This window comes from Homarus americanus, unplaced genomic scaffold (genome assembly GCF_018991925.1).
Source record: "Homarus americanus isolate GMGI-L3 unplaced genomic scaffold, GMGI_Hamer_2.0 scaffold32583, whole genome shotgun sequence".
NCBI lineage: Eukaryota > Metazoa > Arthropoda > Malacostraca > Decapoda > Nephropidae > Homarus > Homarus americanus.
Genome location: NW_024713129.1, coordinates 13,646,351 through 13,672,154, shown reverse-complemented (window position 1 = coordinate 13,672,154; position 25,804 = coordinate 13,646,351). Strand labels below are relative to the sequence as shown.

The 25,804-nt window shown below is 42.5% G+C and overlaps 1 protein-coding gene across 1 annotated transcript in view; it reads right to left on the bottom strand.

The window, feature by feature from the left end:
* Nucleotides 1-24,331, bottom strand: part of LOC121867723 — a 117,808-nt gene extending 93,477 nt beyond the window's left edge. Inside the window, exons 1-2 of the mRNA XM_042367771.1 lie at nt 24,163-24,331; nt 3,333-3,402 (exon numbers count right to left, since the gene is read on the bottom strand). The gene's annotated coding sequence lies outside the window, so the exon portion shown is untranslated. The remainder of the gene's footprint in view (nt 1-3,332; nt 3,403-24,162) is intronic.
* Between the last annotated feature and the right edge of the window lie 1,473 nt (nt 24,332-25,804).

The window sequence follows — 25,804 nt, the reverse complement described above, 5'->3', positions numbered from 1 at the left end:
ACCAGTCCGAGGATCGTCAACTCAAGAGAAAAATGGCAGATTAGCGGGAAATTTTCATCAGTATATAGCGACTACCACACAGACGGAAAGATAACATAATACAGTACTCACAGTTCACAGTTACCACACAAGAATGTACGTGTCTTTATCTACAATTATTAACGGTGGGGGAAAGATTGGGTCACTTTATTAACTAGCAATTTGGAACGAAATGATCCCCTTTCATATGACTCATTCTCACCACCACCTCCATCCCTACACCTATTTTCATTATAGTTCAACACACATAATTAATTATTGACATTTCCTTTCTTTTGTAACATTATTGTACTACCACAACGAATACAAAAATAAATACATTAGCACCTGGGGTAGACTGACACCTGCCTCACACCTGGGGTAGACTGACACCTGCCTCACACCTGGGGTAGACTGACACCTGCCTCACACCTGGGGTAGACTGACACCTGCCTCACACCTGGGGTAGACTGACACCTGCCTCACACCTGGGGTAGCCTTACTCCTGCCTCATAACTGGAGATTCTTGCCTCCCAGAATCCCAGCACACAACACTAAGGAGGCTGACTCCCACTACACAGCGCTGAGGAAACCATACATCATGCCTCCTGAGCAGCAACACCCAGCTGTGTAATATGTGTGTCTGTGTTAGGGGAGTGAGAGACTGTGTGGGGTAGAGAGGGGGAGTGGGGAGGGGAGAAGAGGGAGAGGAGAGGAGGAGGCGGGGGGGGCGCCTCGGTGGGTCATGGAGAGGACATACATCGTGGTGTGTCTTAATAGCCACACCATGCACGAACACCACACCACCAGCCACCATGATTTGTGGTGGTGACGTCGACCAGAGGAATGTCCCCACCTCCCTCCACAAAAATCTCATCATTCCATTATTTATCATTCTACCTTGTGAGAAACGTGTTTGGGGGTAAGGAGGGGAATGTCTCTAAAAATCAGCTTGTAGGTAAAAGGTTAGGAAACACCAATCTCTTTACCTTTAAGCTCCTGGAAGCATAAAACAGCCTCAGATACACAGTTAACTAGGTAGGTAGATCATGAATAATCAATAGTGCACCTTGGTCGTGTGTAGAGACCTCAAGTGTAGCGGCCGCGTCCACAAGATACTTACGATTATCGGGTCCACGCGCCACCCACCAGAATATTAAACGCAAAAACTAACAAAAACAAAATTCATTTATTCTGTTCATTGCTCTACAACAAGATGAATAATATCGCCCTAGTGGTTTTCTTCTTCTTCTTCTTCTTCTTCTTCTTCTTCTTCTTCTTCTTCTTCTTCTTCTTCTTTCTACTCTTCGTCTTCTTCGTCTAATATTTTTTATTTTTCTTCCGTATCTAATCTTTAATCTGTATAATTATTTACTGATTTATTTTATTATTGAACTTTACAGCGAGTGTCCATAGCGATGTGAGGGGAGGAGGGGAGGAAGGCAGAGAGAGAGAGAGAGAGGAGGCACACAGACAACCAGTAGTAATCATAATGAACGCTTCTGTTGACAGTTATGGCAACCAAAATAACTTTATCGTTGACGGCTCCTTAAAAATCTCTAAACAACAACAAACAAACAAACAAACAAACAACGGCAGTGGTGGTGGTGGTGGTTATATTAGCGACGTTTAAACACCAGTCACGCAGTTATCACACGCAATAGACTACGAGAGCTGCGTTCACAAACTCAAAATGTAATGCTAATTCAATCACATATTTTTTCTTCTCCCAGTGCTTTAATTTTCCTCTGATCACTGTCGCCTGGTGGGTGTGTGAGGTGCATTATAAGTCGTCATTATAGTGGTAATGATGAGCATTCCATTATCAACCCCTACCAGGAAGGTGAAGGGAGGGAAGGGGAGGGAGGGTTAGTGTGTGTGTGTGGGAGGGAAGGGGAGGGAGGGTTAGTGTGTGTGTGGGAGGGAAGGGGAGGAGGGGTTAGGTGTGTGTGTGTGTGGGAGGGAAGGGGAGGGGAGGGAGGGTTAGTGTGTGTGTGTGTGTGGGAGGGAAGGGGAGGGAGGGTTAGTGTGTGTGTGTATCTTAAGGCCTGGGTTACCTATACATGTTAAATACTTGGAGTGAGGTTGGCAGGTGGGCTGTGTTTTTAGCCCAGAATGACCTAACTTCTTTTTCGAGACAATAAACTAATGCTTGAGACACAGGTCATGGTCAAACAACCTCTCACATGGCGTTCTAACACTCTCTACACCTCCACACATCACTACACCTTCTGGTCTTTATCGCCTCTACACTACTACAGCCTTACCTCTTATCGGGATACGGTTTCAGGGTATCAGTGAAAGTTCAGTGTATTGGCGGAAAATTTCATCAATCAGCCGAAATTTTGATTGTTGGCTAAAAAATCAATTTGTGTCAAGTGAATAAGCGGTTTCCATTATATAAATACTCATATATATCATTTCCTTAACACTCTAATCCATAATAAATGTGAGTTTCTTTGTGACAATGAGTAAAGCAAACCAACTTGGCTTCCATGCCCTCAGCTGTAGGTACTGTGGAGGGGGGGAGGGGGGATGGCAAGCAAAGGTACAATGAACTTAATGACATCATCAAGAAATGCCTCACCACCACTACTACCACTACCACCACTACCACCACCACCACCACTACCACCAACCAACACACAGGGAACTCTGCACATCTTCAGACTCAATGGATTTGGCAAAGGCCCAGATGGGATCACAATGTCACCGTGGAATGATCGTAGACAAATATTTCGGAATTCCAAGTGTTACCACCGTATATGTCTACAATTATTTCTCTTGTAGAATAGTTAGAGCATAAGGAGGGTCGGGGTGGAAGAGGGGGGGGGAGGGGGTGTAAGGCGTGGATATCAGTTTGGTCCCAATAGGGTTTTAGAGACTAGCACTGTAATGCCCCTAAACTCATTGAAACGCCAACGACTTAGAACATCCATATTTATGTTCCAGCGCCTTAGCACAATGGTCCAGGGGAAGGGGGAAGGGGGTAGGGGGGTAGGGGGGAAGGGGGTAATACTTGCTGCATAATATGACGCTTACACCCCTCTCACCCATGGAGCTCTCGAGTAAATCTTTAAAATGTGATATGTAATAATTCAGTCATCACTTTGTAAATACTGTTTCAACCAATAAAAAATAAAAAATAAAATAAATAAAATAAAATGTAAAATAAACCTTAATAAATGATAACAAGGAGTGGTAAGTGAAGACAATTATCCACTTGTAATAAGGGGGAATTATAGTCATTATCCCTGAACGATCCCTTGTTTTCTTCTGAGAGACCAACAGACACCTGGACCATAGCAACGTACCTTTAACCCAGCAGGATGAAGCACCAATCACAGCCTCTTATAGTCACAACAAAGTCTTCACTCGTTTTACCTGGAAAAATAAAATATGCAATGAGATAAATTATTAATAAAAGGTAAAAATTATACTTTCAATATTAATTAAGTCAATGTTATCAAACTATTTACCTGTGAGGTGCTTAGAAAAAAATAATAATAAAATAAATTGAAACTGTCGACTGTATTGATAAAACTATGATGACTACTACTGTACTCTTATCCCAGCCACACCATTACCACAACTCTCACCCAGCCACACCATTACCACAGTATTCACCCAACCACACCACCACCACAACTCTCATCCACCACACTACCACATCAACACTCACCCACCACACCACCACTACACTACCACCCTCACCCACCACAGTAACGCCAGAGGAACGTGTGGTGTGACCTTCATTCGCCAACACGTTCCATTACGTAACACAGAACAAGTTTTAATTTATTTGTGAATTAATTAATAAAAATATGATCATACGAGTACAAGCTTACGTTCATCAAGTATCGCCTAACGTTCACCAAGTATCGCCGGACGTTCACCAAGTAACATCGCCTAACGTTCACCAAGTATCGCCTCCTGACGTTCACCAAATATCGCCTCCTAACGTTCACAAGAATCACCTAACGTTCACCAAGTATCACCTAACATTCACCAAGTATCGCCTCCTGACGTTCACCAAATATCGCTTCCTAACGTTCACAAGAATCACCTAACGTTCACCAAGTATCACCTAACATTCACCAAGTATCGCCTTCTGACGTTCACCAAGTATCACCTAACGTTCACCAAGTATCACCTAACGTTCACCAAGTATCACCTAACGTTCACCAAGTAACACCTCACAAATAAATAATACCGAAGGAAGTGAAATCCAGTTTTTTACCTCCATTGTATATAAGAAAAAAGTCCGTCGGTTACAACTTACAACTATGATAACAATCTAACAGCGGCGTCTGGCTCTTGTAATAACCTAATGCGATTATCACAAGGTTATCACAACAAAGGAACAGTAGATGCATAATAATAACCCCCGTCTGTCTGTTGTTGTTGTTGTATTCACGAGGACATAGCTCAGGTGTGGTGTCCAGGTGTTGTGGTCTGTCCTTCAGGTTAATTAAATGATTACCTGAAGAATCTCGAGCCTAGTATGTTTCACCTAAAGATTAACCACCCCAACCTAACCTAATCTAACCCAAAGATTTAAACACTCTAACCTACCCTAACCTAACCAAATATACCCTAACCTAACCCAATCTACCCTAACCTAACCAAATATACCCTAACCTAACCAAATCTACCCTAACCTCACCCCCCCAAATAGCATTATGGTGGTTAATCTTCAGGTGAAATAAGTTGTGGTGGAGATTCCTCAGGTGAGCCAGGTAAGGTGAGGTAGGTGAAGGGTTATGAAGAGGCTGCAGGTGAGAGCTGAATATATTCTTTTATAATGTAAGTGTGGTCGTTGGGCGTCTCTTTAGTAAGGTAACTTTATAAATACAAATTCACCTTTTTCTTCTACATTGTATCTTCACTAACCAACATTTCAACAATACTTCACTAAAACGTAACCAACCACTAACCAACACTTATCCACCCCATCACCATCCCATCACCAACACAGCACCATCCCATCACCAACACAGCACCACCCCATCACCAACCCATCACCAACCCATCACCAACACAGCACCAACACAGCACCACCCCATCACCAACCCATCACCACCCCATCACCAACCCATCACCACCCCATCACCAACCCATCACCAACACTTCATCTAAAACGAACACAAATAAAAACCAGTTATTCGTATGGTGTCTCAGGCTTTTGCTTCACCCTGTATAATCACGAAAGCGGCTAACAGAGGGGGTTGTGGGCGGTGCGGGCGGCGATGGTGGTGATGGGGGTCATTATGGGCCGTGTTGAAAAGGGGGAGGAGGTCAGGTCAGTGTGGGGGGGGTCACATGGGGTCATAGTGATAGTCTTGGGATCATGACCTTAAATGCAGAAGATTACCAACAGAGGTCACGGCTCACTGACTAATGATGGTTTATCCAGTCTCTATTTTACCTGTGAGACTGGAGAGCGGAGTTAGAAGAGGGAGGAGGGAGGAAGTGTAGAGAAGGAGGAGGGGAGAGGTAAGAGGGAGGGAGGGGGGAGAGGTTAGAGGGAGGGAGGGAGGAAGTGTAGAAGAAGGGAGGAGGGGGAGGTAAGAGGGAGGGGGGGGAGAGGTTAGAGGAGGAGGGGAGGTAAAGAGAAGGAGGGGGAGGAGGAGAGGTAAGATGGAGGGAGGGGGGAGAGGTTAAGAGGGGAGGGAGGGAGAGGTAAGAGAAGGGAGGGAGGGGAGAAGAGTAGAGGAGGGAGGGAGGTAGAGAGGGAGGGAGGGAGGAGAGGTAAGGGAGAGGGAAGAGGAGGGAGGGGAGGGTAAGAGGGAGGAGAGGGAAGGAGGGAGGGAGGGAGAGGTAAGAGAAGGGAGGGAGGAGAGAAGTAAAGGGGTAGGGAGAGGATAAGAGGGAGATGGAGGGGTGAGTGGGAGGGAGTAAGTGGGAGGGAGTGAGTGGGATGGTCAGGTCATCACCCACTTCATCCCTTGATCAACTTCGCCATTTTTTTTCAGTGTATCTTTGTTTATAAATGACGTCATCTGTGAGAGAACTTGCAGGGTTATCGTTCCTCCTCCTCCTCCTCCCAGCTGTCTCTTCTCCCTTCACCTCCTCCTCTTCCTTATTCTCGTCTACTCTCCTCCTTTCTTCTTTTCCCTTCCTCTCCTTCTTTCCTCTCCACCCCATCTTCCTCTTTCTCCTCCTCCTCCTTCTTCCTTCTCTTCCTTCTTCTCTACTTTCTTTACCCCCTCCACCCCAACTCAATGCCTCCATGATCGTGACTTGTTCCTCTACACACACACACACACACACACACACACACACACACACACACACCTGGTCACAATTGCTATAACATTTAAAATTAAGCTTCCCCAATCTATAAGGGCGTTACTGTGAAATAATAATGATGATAGTAATAATAATAACAATAATAACAATAATAACAACAAAGCAAGGTGAAGAGGAGAGAAAATATAGATGCAATAACCTATAAGGAATACAATAGACGAAATAATTAACAAAAGACAAACGAGTTAATAACACAATAATAACAAAACAAATGAATAAATGTGACCCTTGATTAAAAAAAAATACTTCATAAAAGAAAACAAAAGAATTACGAAAAAAATAAATAATAAAAAACAAAATAAAAATGGATACTAAAAACAAAAAGACGGAAAAACAAAAGACTAACAATACGGGAATTTATAAAAGATAATAAACTAAAACGAAATAAAATTCTTGTTGACGATATTTCCTGGACATATCTGCCTCCTTCCCTCTGACACATATATAACTGGAGAGGAAATATGCGCCCTAAAATAATAAAGAAAGAGAGAAAGAGAGAGAGAGAGAGAGAGAGAGAGAGAGCTTGCCTGGCCTACTTCAACAAATTTCTCCTTGTAAACAGTGAAAAACAAAACACTACAACAAGATCCGGGAACAGATTCGTATAAGCAACGGGGAATGAAGGCGTAAAAAGTTGGTTAGATAAATACTGGTAGTTCGCAATCTGACATAATCTGAGAGGGGAGGCAGATATTGTGTGAATGTTGACTATTTTTCGTGTATAAAAAAATAAAAAGTATTGCTGTGTGTTGGCTGGTGCAGGGCAGAGAAAGAGACAGACAGACAGACAGACAGACTTTCCTTCAAGTGGTAGGTAATGTATCTTAATGTATTTTATCTCTCGACAGAATAAATTACAGGATACATAATAATTTCATAGGTTATAATACATATACATTTACTAACCTTACCTGAGTCCCATTCACGTATCATCATTCATATCCCATTTCCATACATTTTCGATCTTATAAATTTGGCACTTGGAAAAAAAAAGTTTGTAATTTTAAGACTTTCACCAAGATCTCCTGATTGTGTGACCTGACCAGACCTGACCTAACCCCAGAACCCTTACAAGTTATCCAGGAAGTGTTGCTAATAATGCGATAAACATAAAGGGATTCGGTTCAACAGGTACAGTACAGTGTCCCTTGTATATATTGGACAGCTTAGAGTAGAGAGCAAACAGACATTGAAGTTATTAATGATATATACAAAAGAAACATATTTATACTATTATGGTACAGATGAATGGCAGGTGTAGTTAACAGAGCCAGGTGTAGTTAACAGAGCCAGGTGTAGTAAAGAACCAGGTGTAGTTAACAGAGCCATGTGTAGTTAACAGAGCCAGGTGTAGTAAAGAACCAGGTGTAGTTAACAGAGCCAGGTGTAGTTAACAGAGCCATGTGTAATTAACAGAGCCAGGTGTAGTAAAGAACCAGGTGTAGTTAACAGAGCCATGTGTAGTTAACAGAGCCAGGTGTAGTTAACAGAGCCAGGTGTAGTTAACAGAGCCATGTGTAGTTAACAGAGCCATGTGGTAGAGAGGAGGAGTAGTGGGGGGAGAGTGGTGTGTAGGGCCAGGTCACGGCAGGCACAGTGTCAGAGCCACATCAGTCATACACAACCCTACATTTCCAGGATGAGTAACTGCTGTAGCAGAGCCATGGTGGTGCTGTGCTGCTGTAGTTAACAGAGCCTGCTGCTGCTGCTGTGCTACTGCTGCTCTGCTGCCATCTGGCCAAGCAGACATGTTGCCCTGATGTTTCTACTGCTGATGGTGCTGCTGTTCCTGCTGCTAGTGCTGCTGCTTCTGCTACTTGTACTGCCTCTGCTACTGGTGCTACTTCTGCTGTTACTTTTGCTCCTGATACTAACGCTGCCAACACGGAGGGAGGGGGGGGGAGGTAAAACACTGCCATCTGGTGAGCAAAACAAACACTATCTTTTATCCTTGCTCTATAGTTCACAGTCTCAACACACAACAACAAACTGCCACGTCACCTAACCTAACCAAACCTAACCTAACCTAACCTAACCTCCTAAATATCTTCTTCCTTCAGTTTATACTCTATGTAAGAGTCAAGGCTCTGTTCTCCCCCACACAGCTACAAAACCCGTATTTTATTAATTTTCTTCTAATACAATACTGACGCTATTGTTGTTCTTCGTTACCTACATGTGTGTGTGTGTGTGTGTGTGTGTGCTCGTATGTATGTATGTATGTATGTATGTATGTACAGTAGTATTAGGTTAGGTTAGGTTAAAGTCAGGTTAGGTCAGGTCAGGTTAGATTAGGTCAGGTCAGGTTAGGTTAAGGCAACACCTAACATAAAATACTGGCTATAATCTTCATAGGTCAAGTCTATAATCCCACGTACTGATAAATCTTCTAATAATATTCACTATCATTGACCACTGGCGATATTTATAGATCAGACCCTTAACCCTTCAGCGCTAATGATGTTTACAATGAAGACCTTCCCTGAATGCTGATGTTGTTATGAAGTCAAAAGGAGTTTCCATCACAGACACTGGCGCTATTTATAGGGTAGACCCTTAACCCCCCCAGGTGTTGGTGATATTTAAAACCCTGCCCCTTAACCTCAGGTCCGGATGATGGTAAATAAAAAGGGTATTTAAACGATAAGAAACAATTATCATAATAAATTTTCCTTAAGACAATATTCTAATGTTATAAAGATCAGAGTTATATCGCCTATGTTTATCGCCTATGTTTAATTCTTATGTTTAATTCCTAATCAGCTTGTGTAATTACTGACTAATATTCCCATAATTAAAGATCAAAGAGGGTACCTAATTGGCTCACTTATGTTATAACACAAGGGAAGAATTAACAATGCTTCTATCTAACTGAGGGGATGTGGTTTGGTTAGGTTAGGTTAGGATGCCAATTAATTTACGTATTTTTTTCCTGGACGTTAGTTTCATGCCAATACCACCAGGGGGCTCCACCACAGAAACATGTCCAACACTTGTCTAGTTTTTGTTGTATACCTGTTTACTTTTTGTATAATCCCTTTCTTGACACGTTGATTACGATAACTTAACCCCTTGAGTATGATGACTTTCCACTTCAGTACGATGACTAAACACTTTGAATATAACAACTCAACCCCTGGACTACGATAACTTAACCCTTGAGTACGATAACCTTTTGAGTACGATAACTTAACCCTTCGAGTACAATTACTAAATCCCTTGAATATGGTGAGTACTATTCCTAAAAAAAAAACATTGTACCCGAAAGTCTTACATGGATTTTGTCCTTTTCCCAAAAATGTTTCTGAACGAGTGTCCTCCCCCACCAGCGGACCCCTGGAATGCTCGTCGGGGACCGGTCCAATCAGTGATCAAGGGCACCACCCCCCATTAATCACGCCTTCTTTAAACCCAATCGCAATCTCATTCATCAGAGTGTAGTTAGCGCCACGAGCAGGTACCCGATAACCCAGGTGGGCAGCGGGGCCGAGTAATGAATGTGTCTGTCCACCGCAGATCGTGTACCTCACATACGGGAGGGAGAGAGAGAGAGAGAGAGAGAGAGAGAGAGAGAGAGAGAGAGAGAGAGAGAGGCTCTTACTCCTACAGTTTCACCCACGCCGCTACACCTATAGACTCAAACTGGCTCACCTCCTCACACCACAGTGGCAATACTCGTGTGCAGCGTCCTCGGTTCGCGTACACCAGACACAGTATGGGGGACGACCTCGGGTGGAGAAGGGACCACTTATGACCATGGTAGTCGTTTATACCCAACAAGGATATGGATAATTAATGTGCATATATTAGTCTGTCGTAGGTTACTGTTATATACATCACTTGGGGGAAACTATCAATGTTTACATGAGATGGTTGTGGGAACGCGACCAGAAGAGGATATTTCCAAGAGGCGGCCTCTCTACCACAAGCACTCCTCACCTGTTTCATTCTTCAGTCTCAGCTATATCTCACACCTTGAGACGTCTTGTTTACCCATCTACTCCCGCCTTATGGATCCATCTTATAGGGTGTGTGTTTCTCTCGGCTGGTTATTGCTGATGTGACCCAGCCAACACTCGTTCAACATCATTCTGTTTATATTTTAATAAATTTATATCATGTAGTGAGCTGCCAGGTAATGTTTTGTTTTTCTTTTCTCTTTCTTTCACTGTAGGATCGACTGGTGTACCGTGGCTGCTGGGCGCACACCGTAAACTACTGTACATGGGCCAGGAAGACAGTCGGTCAGAGTAACGTGTCGTGTTTGTCTCCTGGAGAACACTCACACTTTTAACTACTACACCAGCCACCTCACACTCCCTCAGACACACACACACACTCATAATAAAACACTAGATTAATTAACAACCTTACTTAAATAACCCAATTTACACTAATGAGGTTAATTTAGGCAACAATGTTATAAATGTGATAGAGTAAATAATGATTCTCTAGTTAACTCACACGTATACTAACCAACGAAAACTGTCCTAGAAAAAATATCTACAAAAACACTGTGACTGATTCCCCGGTGTTAAAATGACCCAAGGAAGCATTTTTTTAACCACTAATTGATTACTTTAAATGCAATCCATGAATACATAAGTATATTTATCTTAAGAGTACAGTACATTTAACTACACCTGACACATGCATAATCTAAACATCAAACGTGAATATTAAGTAACAAATACAAGCGACTGATGCCTTACTCATAGACTAAAATGAAGTACCCGGTTGTTCCTCGATATAAATAAACAACTTCTTTTTTTAATGTCTCCTAAGTGTGTTCCAGGTGAGTGCATTACAAACACACGTACGAACCGAATACTTATCTCAGGCTAAGATTCGAAAGTTATCCAGTATTCATATTAAAAATTAAATTACCACTTAAGTACATGTTTTTATGATATGTGACCACTTAAGGACATATTTTTATATGTGACCACTTAAGTACATGTTTTTATGATATGTGACCACTTAAGGACATGTTTTTATGATATGTGACCACTTAAGGACATATTTTTATATGTGACCACTTAAGGACATGTTTTTATGATATGTGACCACTTAAGGACATGTTTTTATGATATGTGACCACTTAAGGACATATTTTTATATGTGATCACTTAAGGACATGTTTTATGATATGTGACCACTTAAGGACATGTGACCACTTAAGGACATATTTTAATGATATGTGACCACTTAAGTACATGTTTTAATGATATGTGACCATTTAAGTACGTTTTAATGATATGTGACCACTTAAGTACATGTTTTAATGATATGTGACCACTTAAGTACATGTTTTAATGATATGTGACCATTTAAGGACATGTGACCACTTGAGTACTTGTTTTAATGATATGTGACCACTTAAGTACATGTGACCACTTGAGTACATGTTTTAATGATATGTGACCACTTAAGTACATGTGACCACTTAAGTACATGTTTTAATATGTGACCACTTAAGTACATTTTTTAATGATATGTGGCCACTTAATACATGTTTTATGTGGCCACTTAAGTAAATATTTTAAGGGTAATATATATAGTTCCTCTTACAGAACTTCCCATGCTTTGGTAGAGGGAGGAGGGGCAGGAAGCTGTTACTCCACTCAAGGTTTACTCCACTCAAAGTTTACTCCACTCAAGGTTTACTCCACTCAAAGTTTACTCCACTCAAAGTTTACTCCACTCAAGGTTTACTCCACTCAAAGTCTACTCCACTCAAAGTTTACTCCACTCAAAGTTTACTCTACTCAAAGTTTACTCCACTCAAGGTTTACTCCACCATTAGTACATCCACCAGGTAGTGTATGGTACTCATTTACAGCTGAGTGTACAAGGCCGAGTGTGGATAAGTACTCTGGCCGAGAATCGAACTCGTGAACGTTTGCTTGCGAGATGACTGCTCTACCAGCTCTGTGTGTGTGTGTGTGTGTGTGTGTGTGTGTGTGTACTTTCAAGCTATAAGGTTAGAGTATCAAGAACAAATCTACTGTTTTTCTTAAGGTTTTGTCCTGGCCTTAACGGACATACCGAACAATGCCGAGTTTGAATAATTTTCCCGGCTTTTCCTTACAGTTTTAAAAATCTTACACTTTCTCGATAAAATTTCAAACATTAATGTAAATAGATAAGTAATAAATACATAGATTAATGAATAAATAAGTACAGTATAAATATACCTATGTGCCATGCATACCACAAACGCACATTATAGGTGTTCCCCCTGGACTGTACCCGTGTTCGCTGTGATCAAACCGCCAATAAAAATTCAACAGCTGTACGGCTCGAGTCTTCAATTTATTACGTGTTGCAGTTTGTAGCGCGACGAGGACATAAACCCGAGTTGCCTGGCCAATATATTACGTCTGAGAGGGCCCGTGGCGAGTAGCCTTAGCACCCGGCGCCTACATAAACACACACACACACATACATACAGTGTTTCTCAGGTCATCTTACTTTTGGCGCCGGTGTGGTGTGTGGAGCCAGAAGGATGCTATGAGTATCTGACTGTGTGTTGCAAGTGATGTTATGAAGGTATCTTGTGTTGTGGGTTAGAGTTATGACTTTGACTGTTGTAAATAATTCTGTGTTGTAATATGTTTGTGTTGTATGTTGATGGGAGTCACAGGATGTTGTATGTCTGTCGGTGGACGTTACGAGTGACTGCATCTGTGAGTGCTATAAGTGCAGGTGTGGGGTGTCAAAAGTGCAGGTGTGGGGTGTCAAAAGTGCAGGTGTGGGTGTCAAAGTGTCAGGTGCAGGTGGGGGGTGCAGGTGTGGGTGTGTGTGGGTGTCATAAGTGCAGGTGTGGTGCAGGTGGGTGTCAGTGCAGGTGTAAGTGTGTCAAGTGCAGGTGTATGCAGGTATCATGCAGGTAGGTGTCAGTGCAGGTGTAGGGTGTCATAAATACAGGTGTAGGGTATCATAAGTGCAGGTGTGGGGTGTTATAAGTGCAGGTGTGGATGACAAGTTCAGAATAAAAGGCAAACAGATAAAAACGATAAACAAATATGAAATAAAATAAAAAACAAAACAAAAAAACAAGAAGAAGAAAACAAGAGAGAAAGAAAATGACAGGAAAGGGGAAATGAAAGAGAGAGAGAGAGAGAGAGAGAGAGAGAGAGAGAGAGAGAGAGAGAGAGTACGGAGAATGGTAAAAAAAAAACATTGGAATAACGTAGAGAGCATAGAGAAAGGGAAATAATGAGAGGAGGGGACGAGAGGAATGAGGAAGGGAGCGAAGGAATGAGGGTGTAAGGGAGAAAAGGTAAACGGAAGGGGAGGGGAGAAATGGGAAAAGGAGAAAAGAGGGAGGGGTGAGGAGAGATGAGGAAGTGGAGATAAATGAAGGAAGAGAAAGGAGAGGGGAAGGAGGGGGAGGAAGAGGAGGAGGAAGAAGGAGGACCCAGACATACAAGCATCAATAGCAAGAAGACGACGAGAGGAACCCGACTTGATCTACGAACCCCCACCATCCATAATTCACATCTCTCTCTGCCCAACACAGCGCCAAGCCACACCCGCTCTTACGGTCGACTTCCTGGGTGAATTATAAGGTGAGTGTAACCCTTAGAGACCCTGGGAGGATGGCGCCCTTCACGACCCACGGGTAGAGTTTAGATCCAGCTACTCTTGTCTGTTGTGTTCGTCGAGTCCTTTCGCTGTAGAGTCCCTGTGAGTGGTGCTGTAGAGTCCCTGTGAGTGGTGCTGTAGAGTCCTGTGGTGGTGCGAGTCCCTGTGTGAGTCCTGTGGTGCTGTGAGTCTGTGTCACTGTGGTGGTGCTGTAGAGTCGTGCTGTGAGTCCCCCTGTGTGAGTGGTGGTGTAAGAGTCCTGTGAGTGGTGCTGTAGAGTCCCTGTGAGTAGAGTCCCTGTGAGTGGTGCTGTAGAGTCCCTATGAGTGGTGCTGTAGAGTCCCTGTGAGTGGTGCTGTAGAGTCCCTATGAGTGGTGCTGTAGAGTCCCTGTGAGTGGTACTGTAGAGTCCCTATGAGTGGTGCTGTAGAGTCCCTGTGAGTGGTGCTGTAGAGTCCCTGTGAGTGGTACTGTAGAGTCCCTATGAGTGGTGCTGTAGAGTCCCTGTGAGTGGTGCTGTAGAGTCCCTGTGAGTGGTACTGTAGAGTCTTTGTGAGTGGTTCCTACGATTCCTTGTGAGTTTATTTACTCATCACACATCCCACAGTGAAGGTATCATTAGTCCACAGGGTGATGGACAAGTCACTTTACCGGGAACAATGTTATCTCCTCGTTCAACATCCACCACTCTGTATTTAAACTGATTAAAATCCACTTCCTAAATGTACAAGAATTTCAATATTTACCTTTTTTTATCGATTGATTTCTAAGATTATTTTAAGATTATTTTAGTCCACGAGTTTACCCCCACACACACACTAACCTTCATAGGTGACTGGTGTGAAGTAAATATTATCAAGGTGGTAATTACTGGAGCTGGGATGTAACGTATAAGTTTTAGCTGTCACATAACACTCAACCATGCCAGATATCTTTTAGAATTCTTGAGAAATATATCTAACGGGAAAACTAGTTAATTTTTGTGAGGTTTAATATATTTATAAAAAATATATCATGAATCACAAATATGAAGTTTTTGTTTTTAGTTTCAGAGATTATTTTAGATTCATTTCTTGGTTAAATTGGTTGCCTTTAGGTTAGGTTAGGTTAGGTTAGGTTAGGTTAGGTTAGGTTAGGTTATGTTAGGTTGTGTTTTAAGAAACGGATTTCAACAATTATCAATATTATTACAACAGGTTTTTTTTCTATATTCTGTCTTCGATGTATGTTCATAACTCTCGTGTGTGTGTGTGTGTGTGTGTGTGTGTGTGTGTGTTTATACGCGCGTATGTATGTATGTATGTGTGTGTTGTATCTACTGCCAGTTTTTATAATTCAGGCAACCAATTGACTCACTTTAGTTTAGTTGTCTTAGCAAGTTTTTACCATATCACATAATTCTATTTTTATCCTGTGAGGCGAGGGTCAAACCACTGCCTAGCCTCTGTGTTCTCTTATTACTGTATTATCATTATTTTACTTTAACTCTGCCTGCTCAATGCTTCTCCAGTCTATCATCAAATCAGAGCCCAAAAGTCTAGCTGCAGGTGTACAACAATGTCAGCACCTTGTTTATAAATTTCTTGCCCCGATAACGAAGGATCTGAGTCTCGTTATCGTGTCGGATACCTTGTGGGTTGTGCACAATTGACGGTGTTGTCATCTTATCTTCTAATATTCGTTTATTTTAATAGTGTCCGTGTGATTGTTGGAATTTGTATAACGTTGCGAGTCATGTTGCATTTCATTTTTATTTTTTACTTGCTATTACATTCCTATTGACAAGCCATAATAACTGTTCCTATATTGTCTACAGTATTGATGATAAAAACATGTGTTCTAAAATTAACTTAATAAACTTACGGGAAAAAAAACAACAACGAAAACCACTATGAGACAACACCCAGCAGTGCTTCATGAGAGACACACACACACACACACACACACACACTCGGGCTGAACCAACCAAACGAACCTGACCCACTCTGACCCGTGAAGGACAAACTCATCAGGAACAATGGAGGGATTAAATACGCCACACGAACAGTTAGGTTAGATTAGGTTAGGTTAGATTAAGGTTAGGTTAGGTTAGGTTAGGTTAGGTTAGGTTAGGTAGGATAGGTTAGGTTAGGATAGGATAGGTTAGGTTAGGTTAGGTTAGGTTAGGTTAACATCAAGTCTAATTGAATTTTGTACCTCTGTTAAAGCAATGTTGTGAAAATACAGGTCAAAATATACATAAGTTATGGTCATATTATTCGTACGTGGTGATGGGGATAGTAGTAGTGGTAATGGTGATGATGGTGATGGTGATGGTGATGGTGGTGATGGTGATGGTGACGGTGATGGTGATGGTGATACGGTGATGGTGATGGTGATGACGGTGATGGTGATGGTATTAGTGTGTGTGTGTTATTGACGGTGCTTAGATTGTGTTATGATGAGTGAGTGTGTGAGTCTTCAGTGTTGTTTCTGTCCGTTTACCTCCAACACTAGCACCTCCACCCTCTCTGCCTCGTCCCCTTCCCTCGCCCCCCTCGTCCCTTTCTCGCCCGTCTCTCCACCTCCACCGCCGCTGCAGGAGGAGTGATAAATGAAGTGGTGGCGTTTAATCCTGGCAGCTGTGATCACTGGTCGGCATAATTGTTCAGGAGGAGGCAAGAAGGGACTCTGAAGGTCGACCATGAGGAATGTGGCCTGACGACGATGAAAAACTCTATACAGACAGACAGACAGACAGACAGACAGACAGACAGACAGACAGACAAACAGACAGACAGACAGACACTAAGACACAAACTAAAGATATGGATTTAATCTTTACTTGTTTTTGTTTTGCTTTGTTTTTGTTTGGTGGAGTGGATAGGGAGGTATTTGCTTCAGGGTACGAAGGATGATGTGTTTACGTTGCAGGAAGTGAAGGACGGGAAGCGTCGCTAATACGTGTGGAATAGTTAAGTGTGTTCCCATGAATTGACGATACCACCACTACCACCACCACCACCACCAAGCTGTTGTTTCATCCACACTACTACTACTACTATCACTACTATTACTACGACCATCACTACTACCACAACTATTTTAACCCTACCACAACCACTACCACCACCACAACTACATATACCTACATAGACATATACGAATCAATTATATTAACATCATACTTTGTTATTTGTGAATTAATATAAAGAAATGGACCATTTAATTATAGAATCAAACTGGTCCAAGTCTTGTGTGGACCAGTGTTTGTATTCTAGTAAACCAAGGATGTGTGTAGTGGACCATAGTGAACCATACCTATGAGTAATGGACCTGACTGAACCGGTTTATATGTACCACAACACACCACAATGGACCGAGAGATTATATGTACTGAAATGTACCCGAACCAGAGTTAGACATGTACTACGTAAGCCTCTGTGTGTGTGTGTGCGTGTGGATCAGGTGAGGGGTGGAAGTTGTCGGAGGGTAAATCAAAGAGGATGGCTAAAAAGTAGGTAGTCGGGCAATAAACAGGGCCAACGCCAGCTGGTGGTGGTAGTGGTACAACTCCATGAACAGATCTGATAGTAACTTTTAACTAATACTCTCTAAATCATTTGTTTCCTCTATCAAAACAAAAAACAATCTTCATCTATTTTATACTTGAAGAAAAATGGAAACGTGAAGGACAATCATCAAAACCTCGAGTTGCCACGGTACAGTACAGGAGGCAGGTAGACAGCTACACACTAACCTTCCCGTAAATTACGTTTAGTGTAACCCTTGACCTGACCTCCACACTGATAAGGAAGAATCTGTTTCGTATTATTATCGCTTAAACAAATAAACTTCACAAATACCCAATCCATACCATCAGTGATTTCAACAACCTTCTAGATAGTAATCCCACAACCCAGTACAGTATTATAAGACAAATAAATACCTTAAATAATAGACCAGGTAATGCAGACTAAGGAATAACCATCATATGATAAAATGCGTTTGAAGAACTTTGAGAGTGAGTGAAAGGTGGAGGAGGAGGTTGGGCAATAAAGGTGGAGGAAGAGGTTGGGCAATAAAGGTGGAGGAAGAGGTTGGGCAATAAAGGTGGAGGAAGAGGTTGGGCAATAAAGGTGGAGGAAGAGGTTGGGCAATAAAGGTGGAGGAAGGGTTGGGCAATAAAAGGTGGAGGAGGAGGTTGGGCAATAAAGGTGGAGGAAGAGGTTGGGCAATAAGGTGGAGGAGGTTGGGCAATAAAGGTGGAGGAAGAAGTTGGGCAATAAAGGTGGAGGAAGAGGTTGGGCAATAAAGGTGGAGGAGGAGGTTGGGCAATAAAGGTGGAGGAAGAGGTTGGGCAATAAAGGTGGAGGAAGAGGTTGGGCAATAAAGGTGGAGGAAGAGGTTGGCAATAAAGGTGGAGGAGCAGTACACGAGTGCCCAGATTACATCGCACGGGTCGAGGATAAATCATTCGTGTGGTGCTGTGCCGCTAGGAGCCGCCGCCGCCGAGCCGGTTACGAGACGAGTAAAGCTGGCAGTCAATCCCGGGCTGTGGAGTTGTATCGACCACCTCTCACTCCCTCCCTCCTACCACCGTTGAGGGGGGGAGGAGATGAGGGTACTTCTGAGGCTTCATTCTCCCTTTACTCCCCCCTCCCCCCCTCCTCCCCCTCCTCCTTCACCCCCCTCATCATCATCCTCCCTCCCTTTTGTCTGTCTTTCCTCTCCCTCTCTTTCCTCTTCCGCTCTATCTATTTCATTTATTTTCCTCTTCCCTCCTTCCTCCACACATCGCCTCACCTCCCCTCACATGACTACTGGAAGGCGATTATAACAACCACTAACTATATACAAATGACTTGAAATTCTCTGGCACTTGGGCTAACACACTGCCGACTCCTCCCAAACTACACCAGATATGAACAAAAGTTAACAATAAAATCAACAATAATTAACAACAGAAAAATGCAATAATAACAATAACAACTAACAACAACAGCGGAAAACAACAATAACAAGAGCAAACCAACAAAAGCAACTAAAGACAGTCAACAACAACAGACATTAACGACTGTAAACAACAACAATAACAATAATTAACACAACAACAAACAACTGCGGACAATAACATGCACAAACAGCAACAACAACAACTAACAACAACACTAAGAGAGCATTGTGTAGGTCTTCTGTGTGACCCTGATCAAGTTAACCTTCAGAGAAGAATATATACACGGGATAACAAGACTTACCACCACGTGACCTGACCTGACCTAAGCATATCCCTTGACCTCTAAGTCCCTATTCTGAGCCCCCCCCCCCCAACCCTTGTCCTGATCCCCCTTCCAAGCTCCCTGTCCTGAGGTAAGGTTTCCTGCAGCTGCCTGAACACACGTGGAGCAACACGAAGAAGCAGTATAGGAGTTTTATTCATAAGGGTCAACTTGGTCTACTTTACATGGTGTGAGAGGTGAAGTGTGTTTGTGTAATTATTGACGTAATTTGGGGCTGCTATTTACGTCCCGAATTACCTATGACACTTGGGAAGTTCATAGGCACAAGTTTACCTAATCACCCACCGTCTCTATCCACCTTAGTGTAAAAGATAAAATAGAGCTACATCATTCTTAACCCGGCGGCAACTCGTAGCCTAATCATACCAATCTTCAGACCTTGACAGTTTTACGATAAACCAAAGGTACACTATAGTTGTATCCCTGAACCAAATATATTTATTCACCGTCGTACCAAAGAGCTGAAGCCAAGAACTATGAAACAAGTTCTTACATTTTGAAATTTGAATATTTGTAGTATTGTGATCAATCTTCAAATTAATACCTACGTTCTCTTTTATAATCTCTGTCTTGTTTGTTTGACGTAATGAATCTATGGCGCGCCTCCGTATCAGTAATTCATAGGACTTTATATTTACAACCAACTCAGACTAAAGCGGGGTGTAGTTCACTCACTTTATCACAACAATATATCTGTCTAATCCCATAACAATAAACGGAGATGAAGACAAACCTCTTTTTAATACCTTTATGATGATATTGGCAACGTAGATAAAATCATCTTGAAACGTTAGTGCAATAGATCCCGCTAGTCTTTTTTTTAAGAATTCTTCCCGGAAAATTTAAGAAAAAAATGAGTTCGTAGCGCGCTGGTCCATCATTATAAAGTTACAGCGTTCAGTATTTTGATATTTACTTTGACACACACACACACACACACACACACACACACACACACACACACACACACACACACTTGAGAAATCTTGAATTGTATAAAACTGTAATGAACCGACTGCGAACATTTAACAACGCCTCTGTATATATTTTCATCCTTATATCAGTATTGAAATTTTCCCTATTGACACCTAGGACACAATCTTTACTGTATGAGATCCTTGTTGAGTCTTTATACATGAAAACTCCAACATTGTAAGAAAGAAACACTTGGTGAGCGTCAAAGCATCAACCAGCGTGTGTAATGTGTCATAAAACTCGACAACATCTGTGTCTGTATGTGTGTGTGTTAGAAGAAACCTTTTACTGCTGCTGTTACAATCACTGAAGTATACAACTTTATAAGCAGGTCTTGACGCTGCTTACACAACCTCCACGATAACTTATTTAAAAAAAATGGTGAAAATTATACACAAAAGTAAATATAACTACATAATCTAGTTGAAAATCTACATATATTTATAAACTTCACTAAACCCACGATTTAATAGTGTGGAACTGATTCACTAATTCGTTAAGGTGAGATTTAGGCAATTAACCGTCTCTGAAGCCTGCAAGGGACCTCAAACAACACGAAGTAACAACACAACACTTAATCCTTGTACACGTATATCAAGCTGATCAAATCACTACCACTACAGTCACGAAAGTCTCCTCGACACCGCCTTGTAAAATGTTCATTCCTCTCTAAATTAACTCTCTGCCCCAGAATTCATCTAAAACTAATATTGTATATAAAGAACAATAAACCATAATATTTCTTCACAAAACCATAAAGTGTCTCTGTTCACCCCCGTGTAACCAGAAGCAACAAGACGGAGGTTAGGACGGAGTGTTGTGTGTTAATCCTGTGTTTATCAAGAGAACTGGTAAATGTCACTCAAGGCAAGGTAGGGGGTCATGTTAGTATCCACTGCCACTCATTGTTTGCTGTACTGTTATCCTCAAGCTATGTTGGTGGTGGTGTTAGTGGTGGTGATGGTGGTAGTAGTGGTACTCAGTGGTGATGGTGGTAGTAGTGGTACTCAGTGGTGATGGTGGTAGTAGTGGTACTCAGTGGTGGTGGTAATAATGGTGGTAGTGGTTCTCGAGCGTATGTAAGGGGGGGGCGAAGGACGTGTGTACACATGAAGGCGTACAGTGTAAGTCTCACTAATGTGCATGACAAACATTACAGCTGAAGTTACGGTATTCTGATGATGTTAATATAGTGCTACGGTGTTATGTTAGTGTTACGATGGTGTTAATATGGTGTTACGGTGTGTTATGGTGTTACGGGGGTGTTATGGTGTTACGGGGGTGTTATGGTGTTACGGGGGTGTTAATATGGTGCTTCGGTAGTGTTACGAAGGTGGTGTTGCGGTGTTTAGGTAGTGTTACGAGGGTGTTACTACAATGTTATGATATGACAGTGTTACCCTAATGGTGTTACTGTTGTGTTAGGAGAATGTAACTCTTGTATCACGGTGTAACGAATAATGTTATTATTGTGTTATGATGTGTTATAATTACTGTTAAGACGTCATGTGTTAGAGAGCTGTCAAGGTCTTGTGATGTGTTATAGGGAGCTGTCAAGATCTTGTGATGTGTTATAGAGAGCTGTCAAGGTCTTGTGATGTGTTATAGGGAGCTGTCAAGATCTTGTGATATGTTATAGATAGCTGTCAAGGTCTTGTGATGTGTTATAGATAGCTGTCAAGGTCTTGTGATGTGTTATAGATAGCTGTCAAGGTCTTGTGATGTGTTATAGGGAGCTGCCAAGGTCTTGTGATGTGATATAGACAGCTGTCAAGGTCTTGTGATGTGTTATAGATAGCTGTCAAGGTCTTGTGATGTGTTATAGGGAGCTGTCAAGGTCTTGTGATGTGTTATATGGAGCTGTCGTGTTGTGGTGTGTTATAGAGAACTGTCAAGGTGTTATAAAGAACTGTCAAGGTGTCATAAAGAAATGTCAAGGTGTCAAAGAACTGTCAAGGTGTCATAAAGAATTGTCAAGGTGTCAAATAACTGTCAAGGCGTTATGAAGAACTGTCAAGATGTCATAAAGAATTGTCAAGGTGTCATAAAGAACTGTCAAGGTGTCATAAAGAATTGTCAAGGTGTCATAAAGAACTGTCAAGGTGTCATAAAGAATTGTCAAGGTGTCATAAAGAACTGTCAAGGTGTCATAAAGAATTGTCAAGGTGTCAAATAACTGTCAAGGCGTTATGAAGAACTGTCAAGACGTTATGAAGAACTGTTAAGGTGTCATAAAGAACAGTCAAGGTGTCATAAAGAACTGTTAATGTGTCATAAAGAACAGTCAAGGTGTCATAAAGAACTGTCAAGACAATACATTAGTCGCCACAGAACAAACAGCCTCAGGGTTTTACAGATGAAACAATAAGAAACGGAAGCTGACTCTATGGCACCTGACGCCCTCTTAAGATGCCATCCTTAACCTAACCTTAACCAAGTAACAATAGTGTCTATATTTTTAAGTTTCGTTACAAAAGGTTACAAAATATGTCACTGAGTTACAAAAACTGTCACGGTTACAACGGTGTGTAGTCAATGTGTTACAAGTATTTTTTCAAGTAATAATGTCACGATTTTACTGTCACTGTCACACGGAGTTACACTAATAATAATATCATAATGTTACAAGGGTTATTATGTCTAGTAGAGTTACCATGGTACTGAAAATAATGTTACGGTGTTACAAAGTTTGCCTAGCCATTATTACAAAGACTGATAATGTATAATAAAGATTATTTATGTTTTAATAACTATACGACACTGTTACAAAGATTATCAACATGTTACAAAGACTTAACGTGTTACAACTACTGCCACGGTTACCAAGACTATAGCTATCAGTGTTATATAGTTTGTCCCGGTCTTAGAAAATTTGTCATGATGTTATAAAAAGTAGTAACGATCTCCTGTTACACCCAGTGCTCTCATAACTGTGACAATGGTGTATAAACTATGAAAGTGTTACCATATGTACCTTAACGAACACACTGCCAAGGTATTATGTGTGATGAGTGTATGTGTTACCATGTACTATGAAAACAGTGTCAAGGGGGTTACCGTATGTTACAAACAGTGTCAAGGTGTTACCGTATGTTACAAACAGTGTCAAGGGGGTTACCGTATGTTACAAACAGTGTCAAGGGGGTTACCGTATGTTACAAACAGTGTCAAGGGGGTTACCGTATGTTACAAACAGTGTCAAGGGGGTTACCGTATGTTACAAACAGTGTCAAGGTGTTACCGTATGTTACGAACAGTGTCAAGAGGGTTACCGTATGTTACGAACAGTGTCAAGTGGGTTACCGTATGTTACAAACAGTGTCAAGGGGGTTACCGTATGTTACAAACAGTGTCAAGGTGTTACCGTATGTTACAAACAGTGTCAAGGGGGTTACCGTATGTTACAAACAGTGTCAAGGGGGTTACCGTATGTTACAAACAGTGTCAAGGGGGTTACCGTATGTTACAAACAGTGTCAAGGGGGTTACCGTATGTTACAAACAGTGTCAAGGTGTTACCGTATGTTACGAACAGTGTCAAGGTGTCACCAAGTGCTGCTCTTCGTCACCACAACACGAGGACGACTACTCAACACAACTCAGGTTCTGGCCGTGAAGGGACTGAGGTCCTCCCCACGACAGGTCCACCGCCCATGAGTGCAACACTACCAGTGGGTGAAACATAACGTCTATGTGGAGTACACGCCGCCCACGGGAGCGACAATTCCACGGTGGGTGTTACAGGCCGCCCATGATTGTGACAGACCGCCCATGAGTGCGACAAATCTCCGGTAGGTGGTACTGGCCGCCCACGAGAGCGACGACGAACCTCCGGTAGGTGATGAAACAGCCCACGATTATGATAGACCGCCCATGAGGGGAGAGGGTGGCCCATGGTCCTCGTGTCTAGGGTTCTAGTTTGAGCTACTTTAATGGATTCACCTGGAGCCAAGGCCAGGTGAATGCATCGTCCCTACTCCTGTACTCACCATGCACCGTTATTCCTGGCGTAGAGCACCTCCACGGTAGCGATGTGGGCGTGTGTCGTGCAGAAGTGGGCGTGGGGGAGGCTGACACTGCGGTAGGGCGGCGGGCGCGGCGCTAGAGAGGCGAGGGCGCGAGGCAGACACCGGGAGAAGCAACACCCTGCGCGCCGGCCGCTGGAGTACGTCTGACGGCCTGGCCTGCCCTCCCCCTGCCCTCCCCGCACGCACACACGTACACACACAAACATCACACGCACGCATACACTCACACACTCACATCCCGCGCCCGCCGTAGCTACTTAGGCTTAGGCGATGGCCACTACGTGCGTACGTCGGTATGTGCGTGCGTGCGTGCATACGTGCGTCTATGTGTGTCTGTATGTGTGCGTGCGTCTGTGTGTGTGTGTGCGTCTGTGTATGTTTGTTGTGTACGTCTGTGTTTGTTTGTTGTGCACATATGGGTATGTTTGTTGTGTACGTATGTGTATGTGTCTCTGTATGTGTTAGCATATTCGTCTGTGTGTGTGTGTGTGTACATGTATGCGTGTGTGTATGTGGTGACCCCGCCCACCACGCCACACATCACAGTGGTGGCCGCCGCCGTCACCACCACACTCCGCCACCCACTCTGCAACCACCACTGTCTCCACTCAACTTCTTCTGTTCAATTACAATATTTGCACTCAATATTCACCGGTGTATGTATGTGAGGTGCGAGAGTTCCAGCATCACACACACACACACACACACACGCGCGTCAGCTGAAGCCACATCATCCCCTATATACGCATTCTACCAACATTCACATACGTCTAAAATTCTAAATTAATCTTTCCTCCACTTGTAAGGAATCATCTAGGTGGGAACTGAACGTGTGTATGGTGGCCTCTCGCTCGTCATATATTTGTTTTCATGTCGTCAGAATCTTTAGTGTCAAGTATGTCTGCCGTGTCATAGAGAACCTCGTGTCATAGTCTTTCGTGGCATAAGGTAGTTTGTGTCATAGTCTTTCGTGGCATAAGGTAGTTTGTGTTATAGTCATTCGTGTCATAAGGTAGTTTGTGTTATAGTCATTCGTGTCATAATATAGTTTGTCATACAGTCTTTGTTATGGATACCTGCAATGACCGATTTTCAGGTGGGCAATAAACCACATCATATCGGGTAAGAATGATCCCCATTTCTATGTTGATCAGTTGCTCTTTAAAGATCAATTGACGATCATCTTTTAAACACACACACACACACACACACACACACACACACACATCCCCAAAACAGCATCGTACTAACTTTGAAACCCTGATCAAATTCCTCAAGCCCCTTCCGTGACGCGTCAGGACAAAACTCTCTACCACGCTATAACAAAAAAAAAGGTTCTAATACTATTATTTTACTCTGAAACGTAATATAACCCCCAGTACATAACAACGAGATTACCCAATACCAAACAATTTTTACCTCTATGAACTAGCTACTCAATCCCACCTTCTTCCCCCGAATGAATTTAAGCAATGGGATGAAACTGTAGAATAGGGTGCGGTATATTTCGACTCCAGACAGGCAGTTTAGGTGATAATCATCTGCCCAGGAAAGGTCAAAGGTTAAAAGTCATCAAGAACTATGATGAATTTGATGCTTTGTT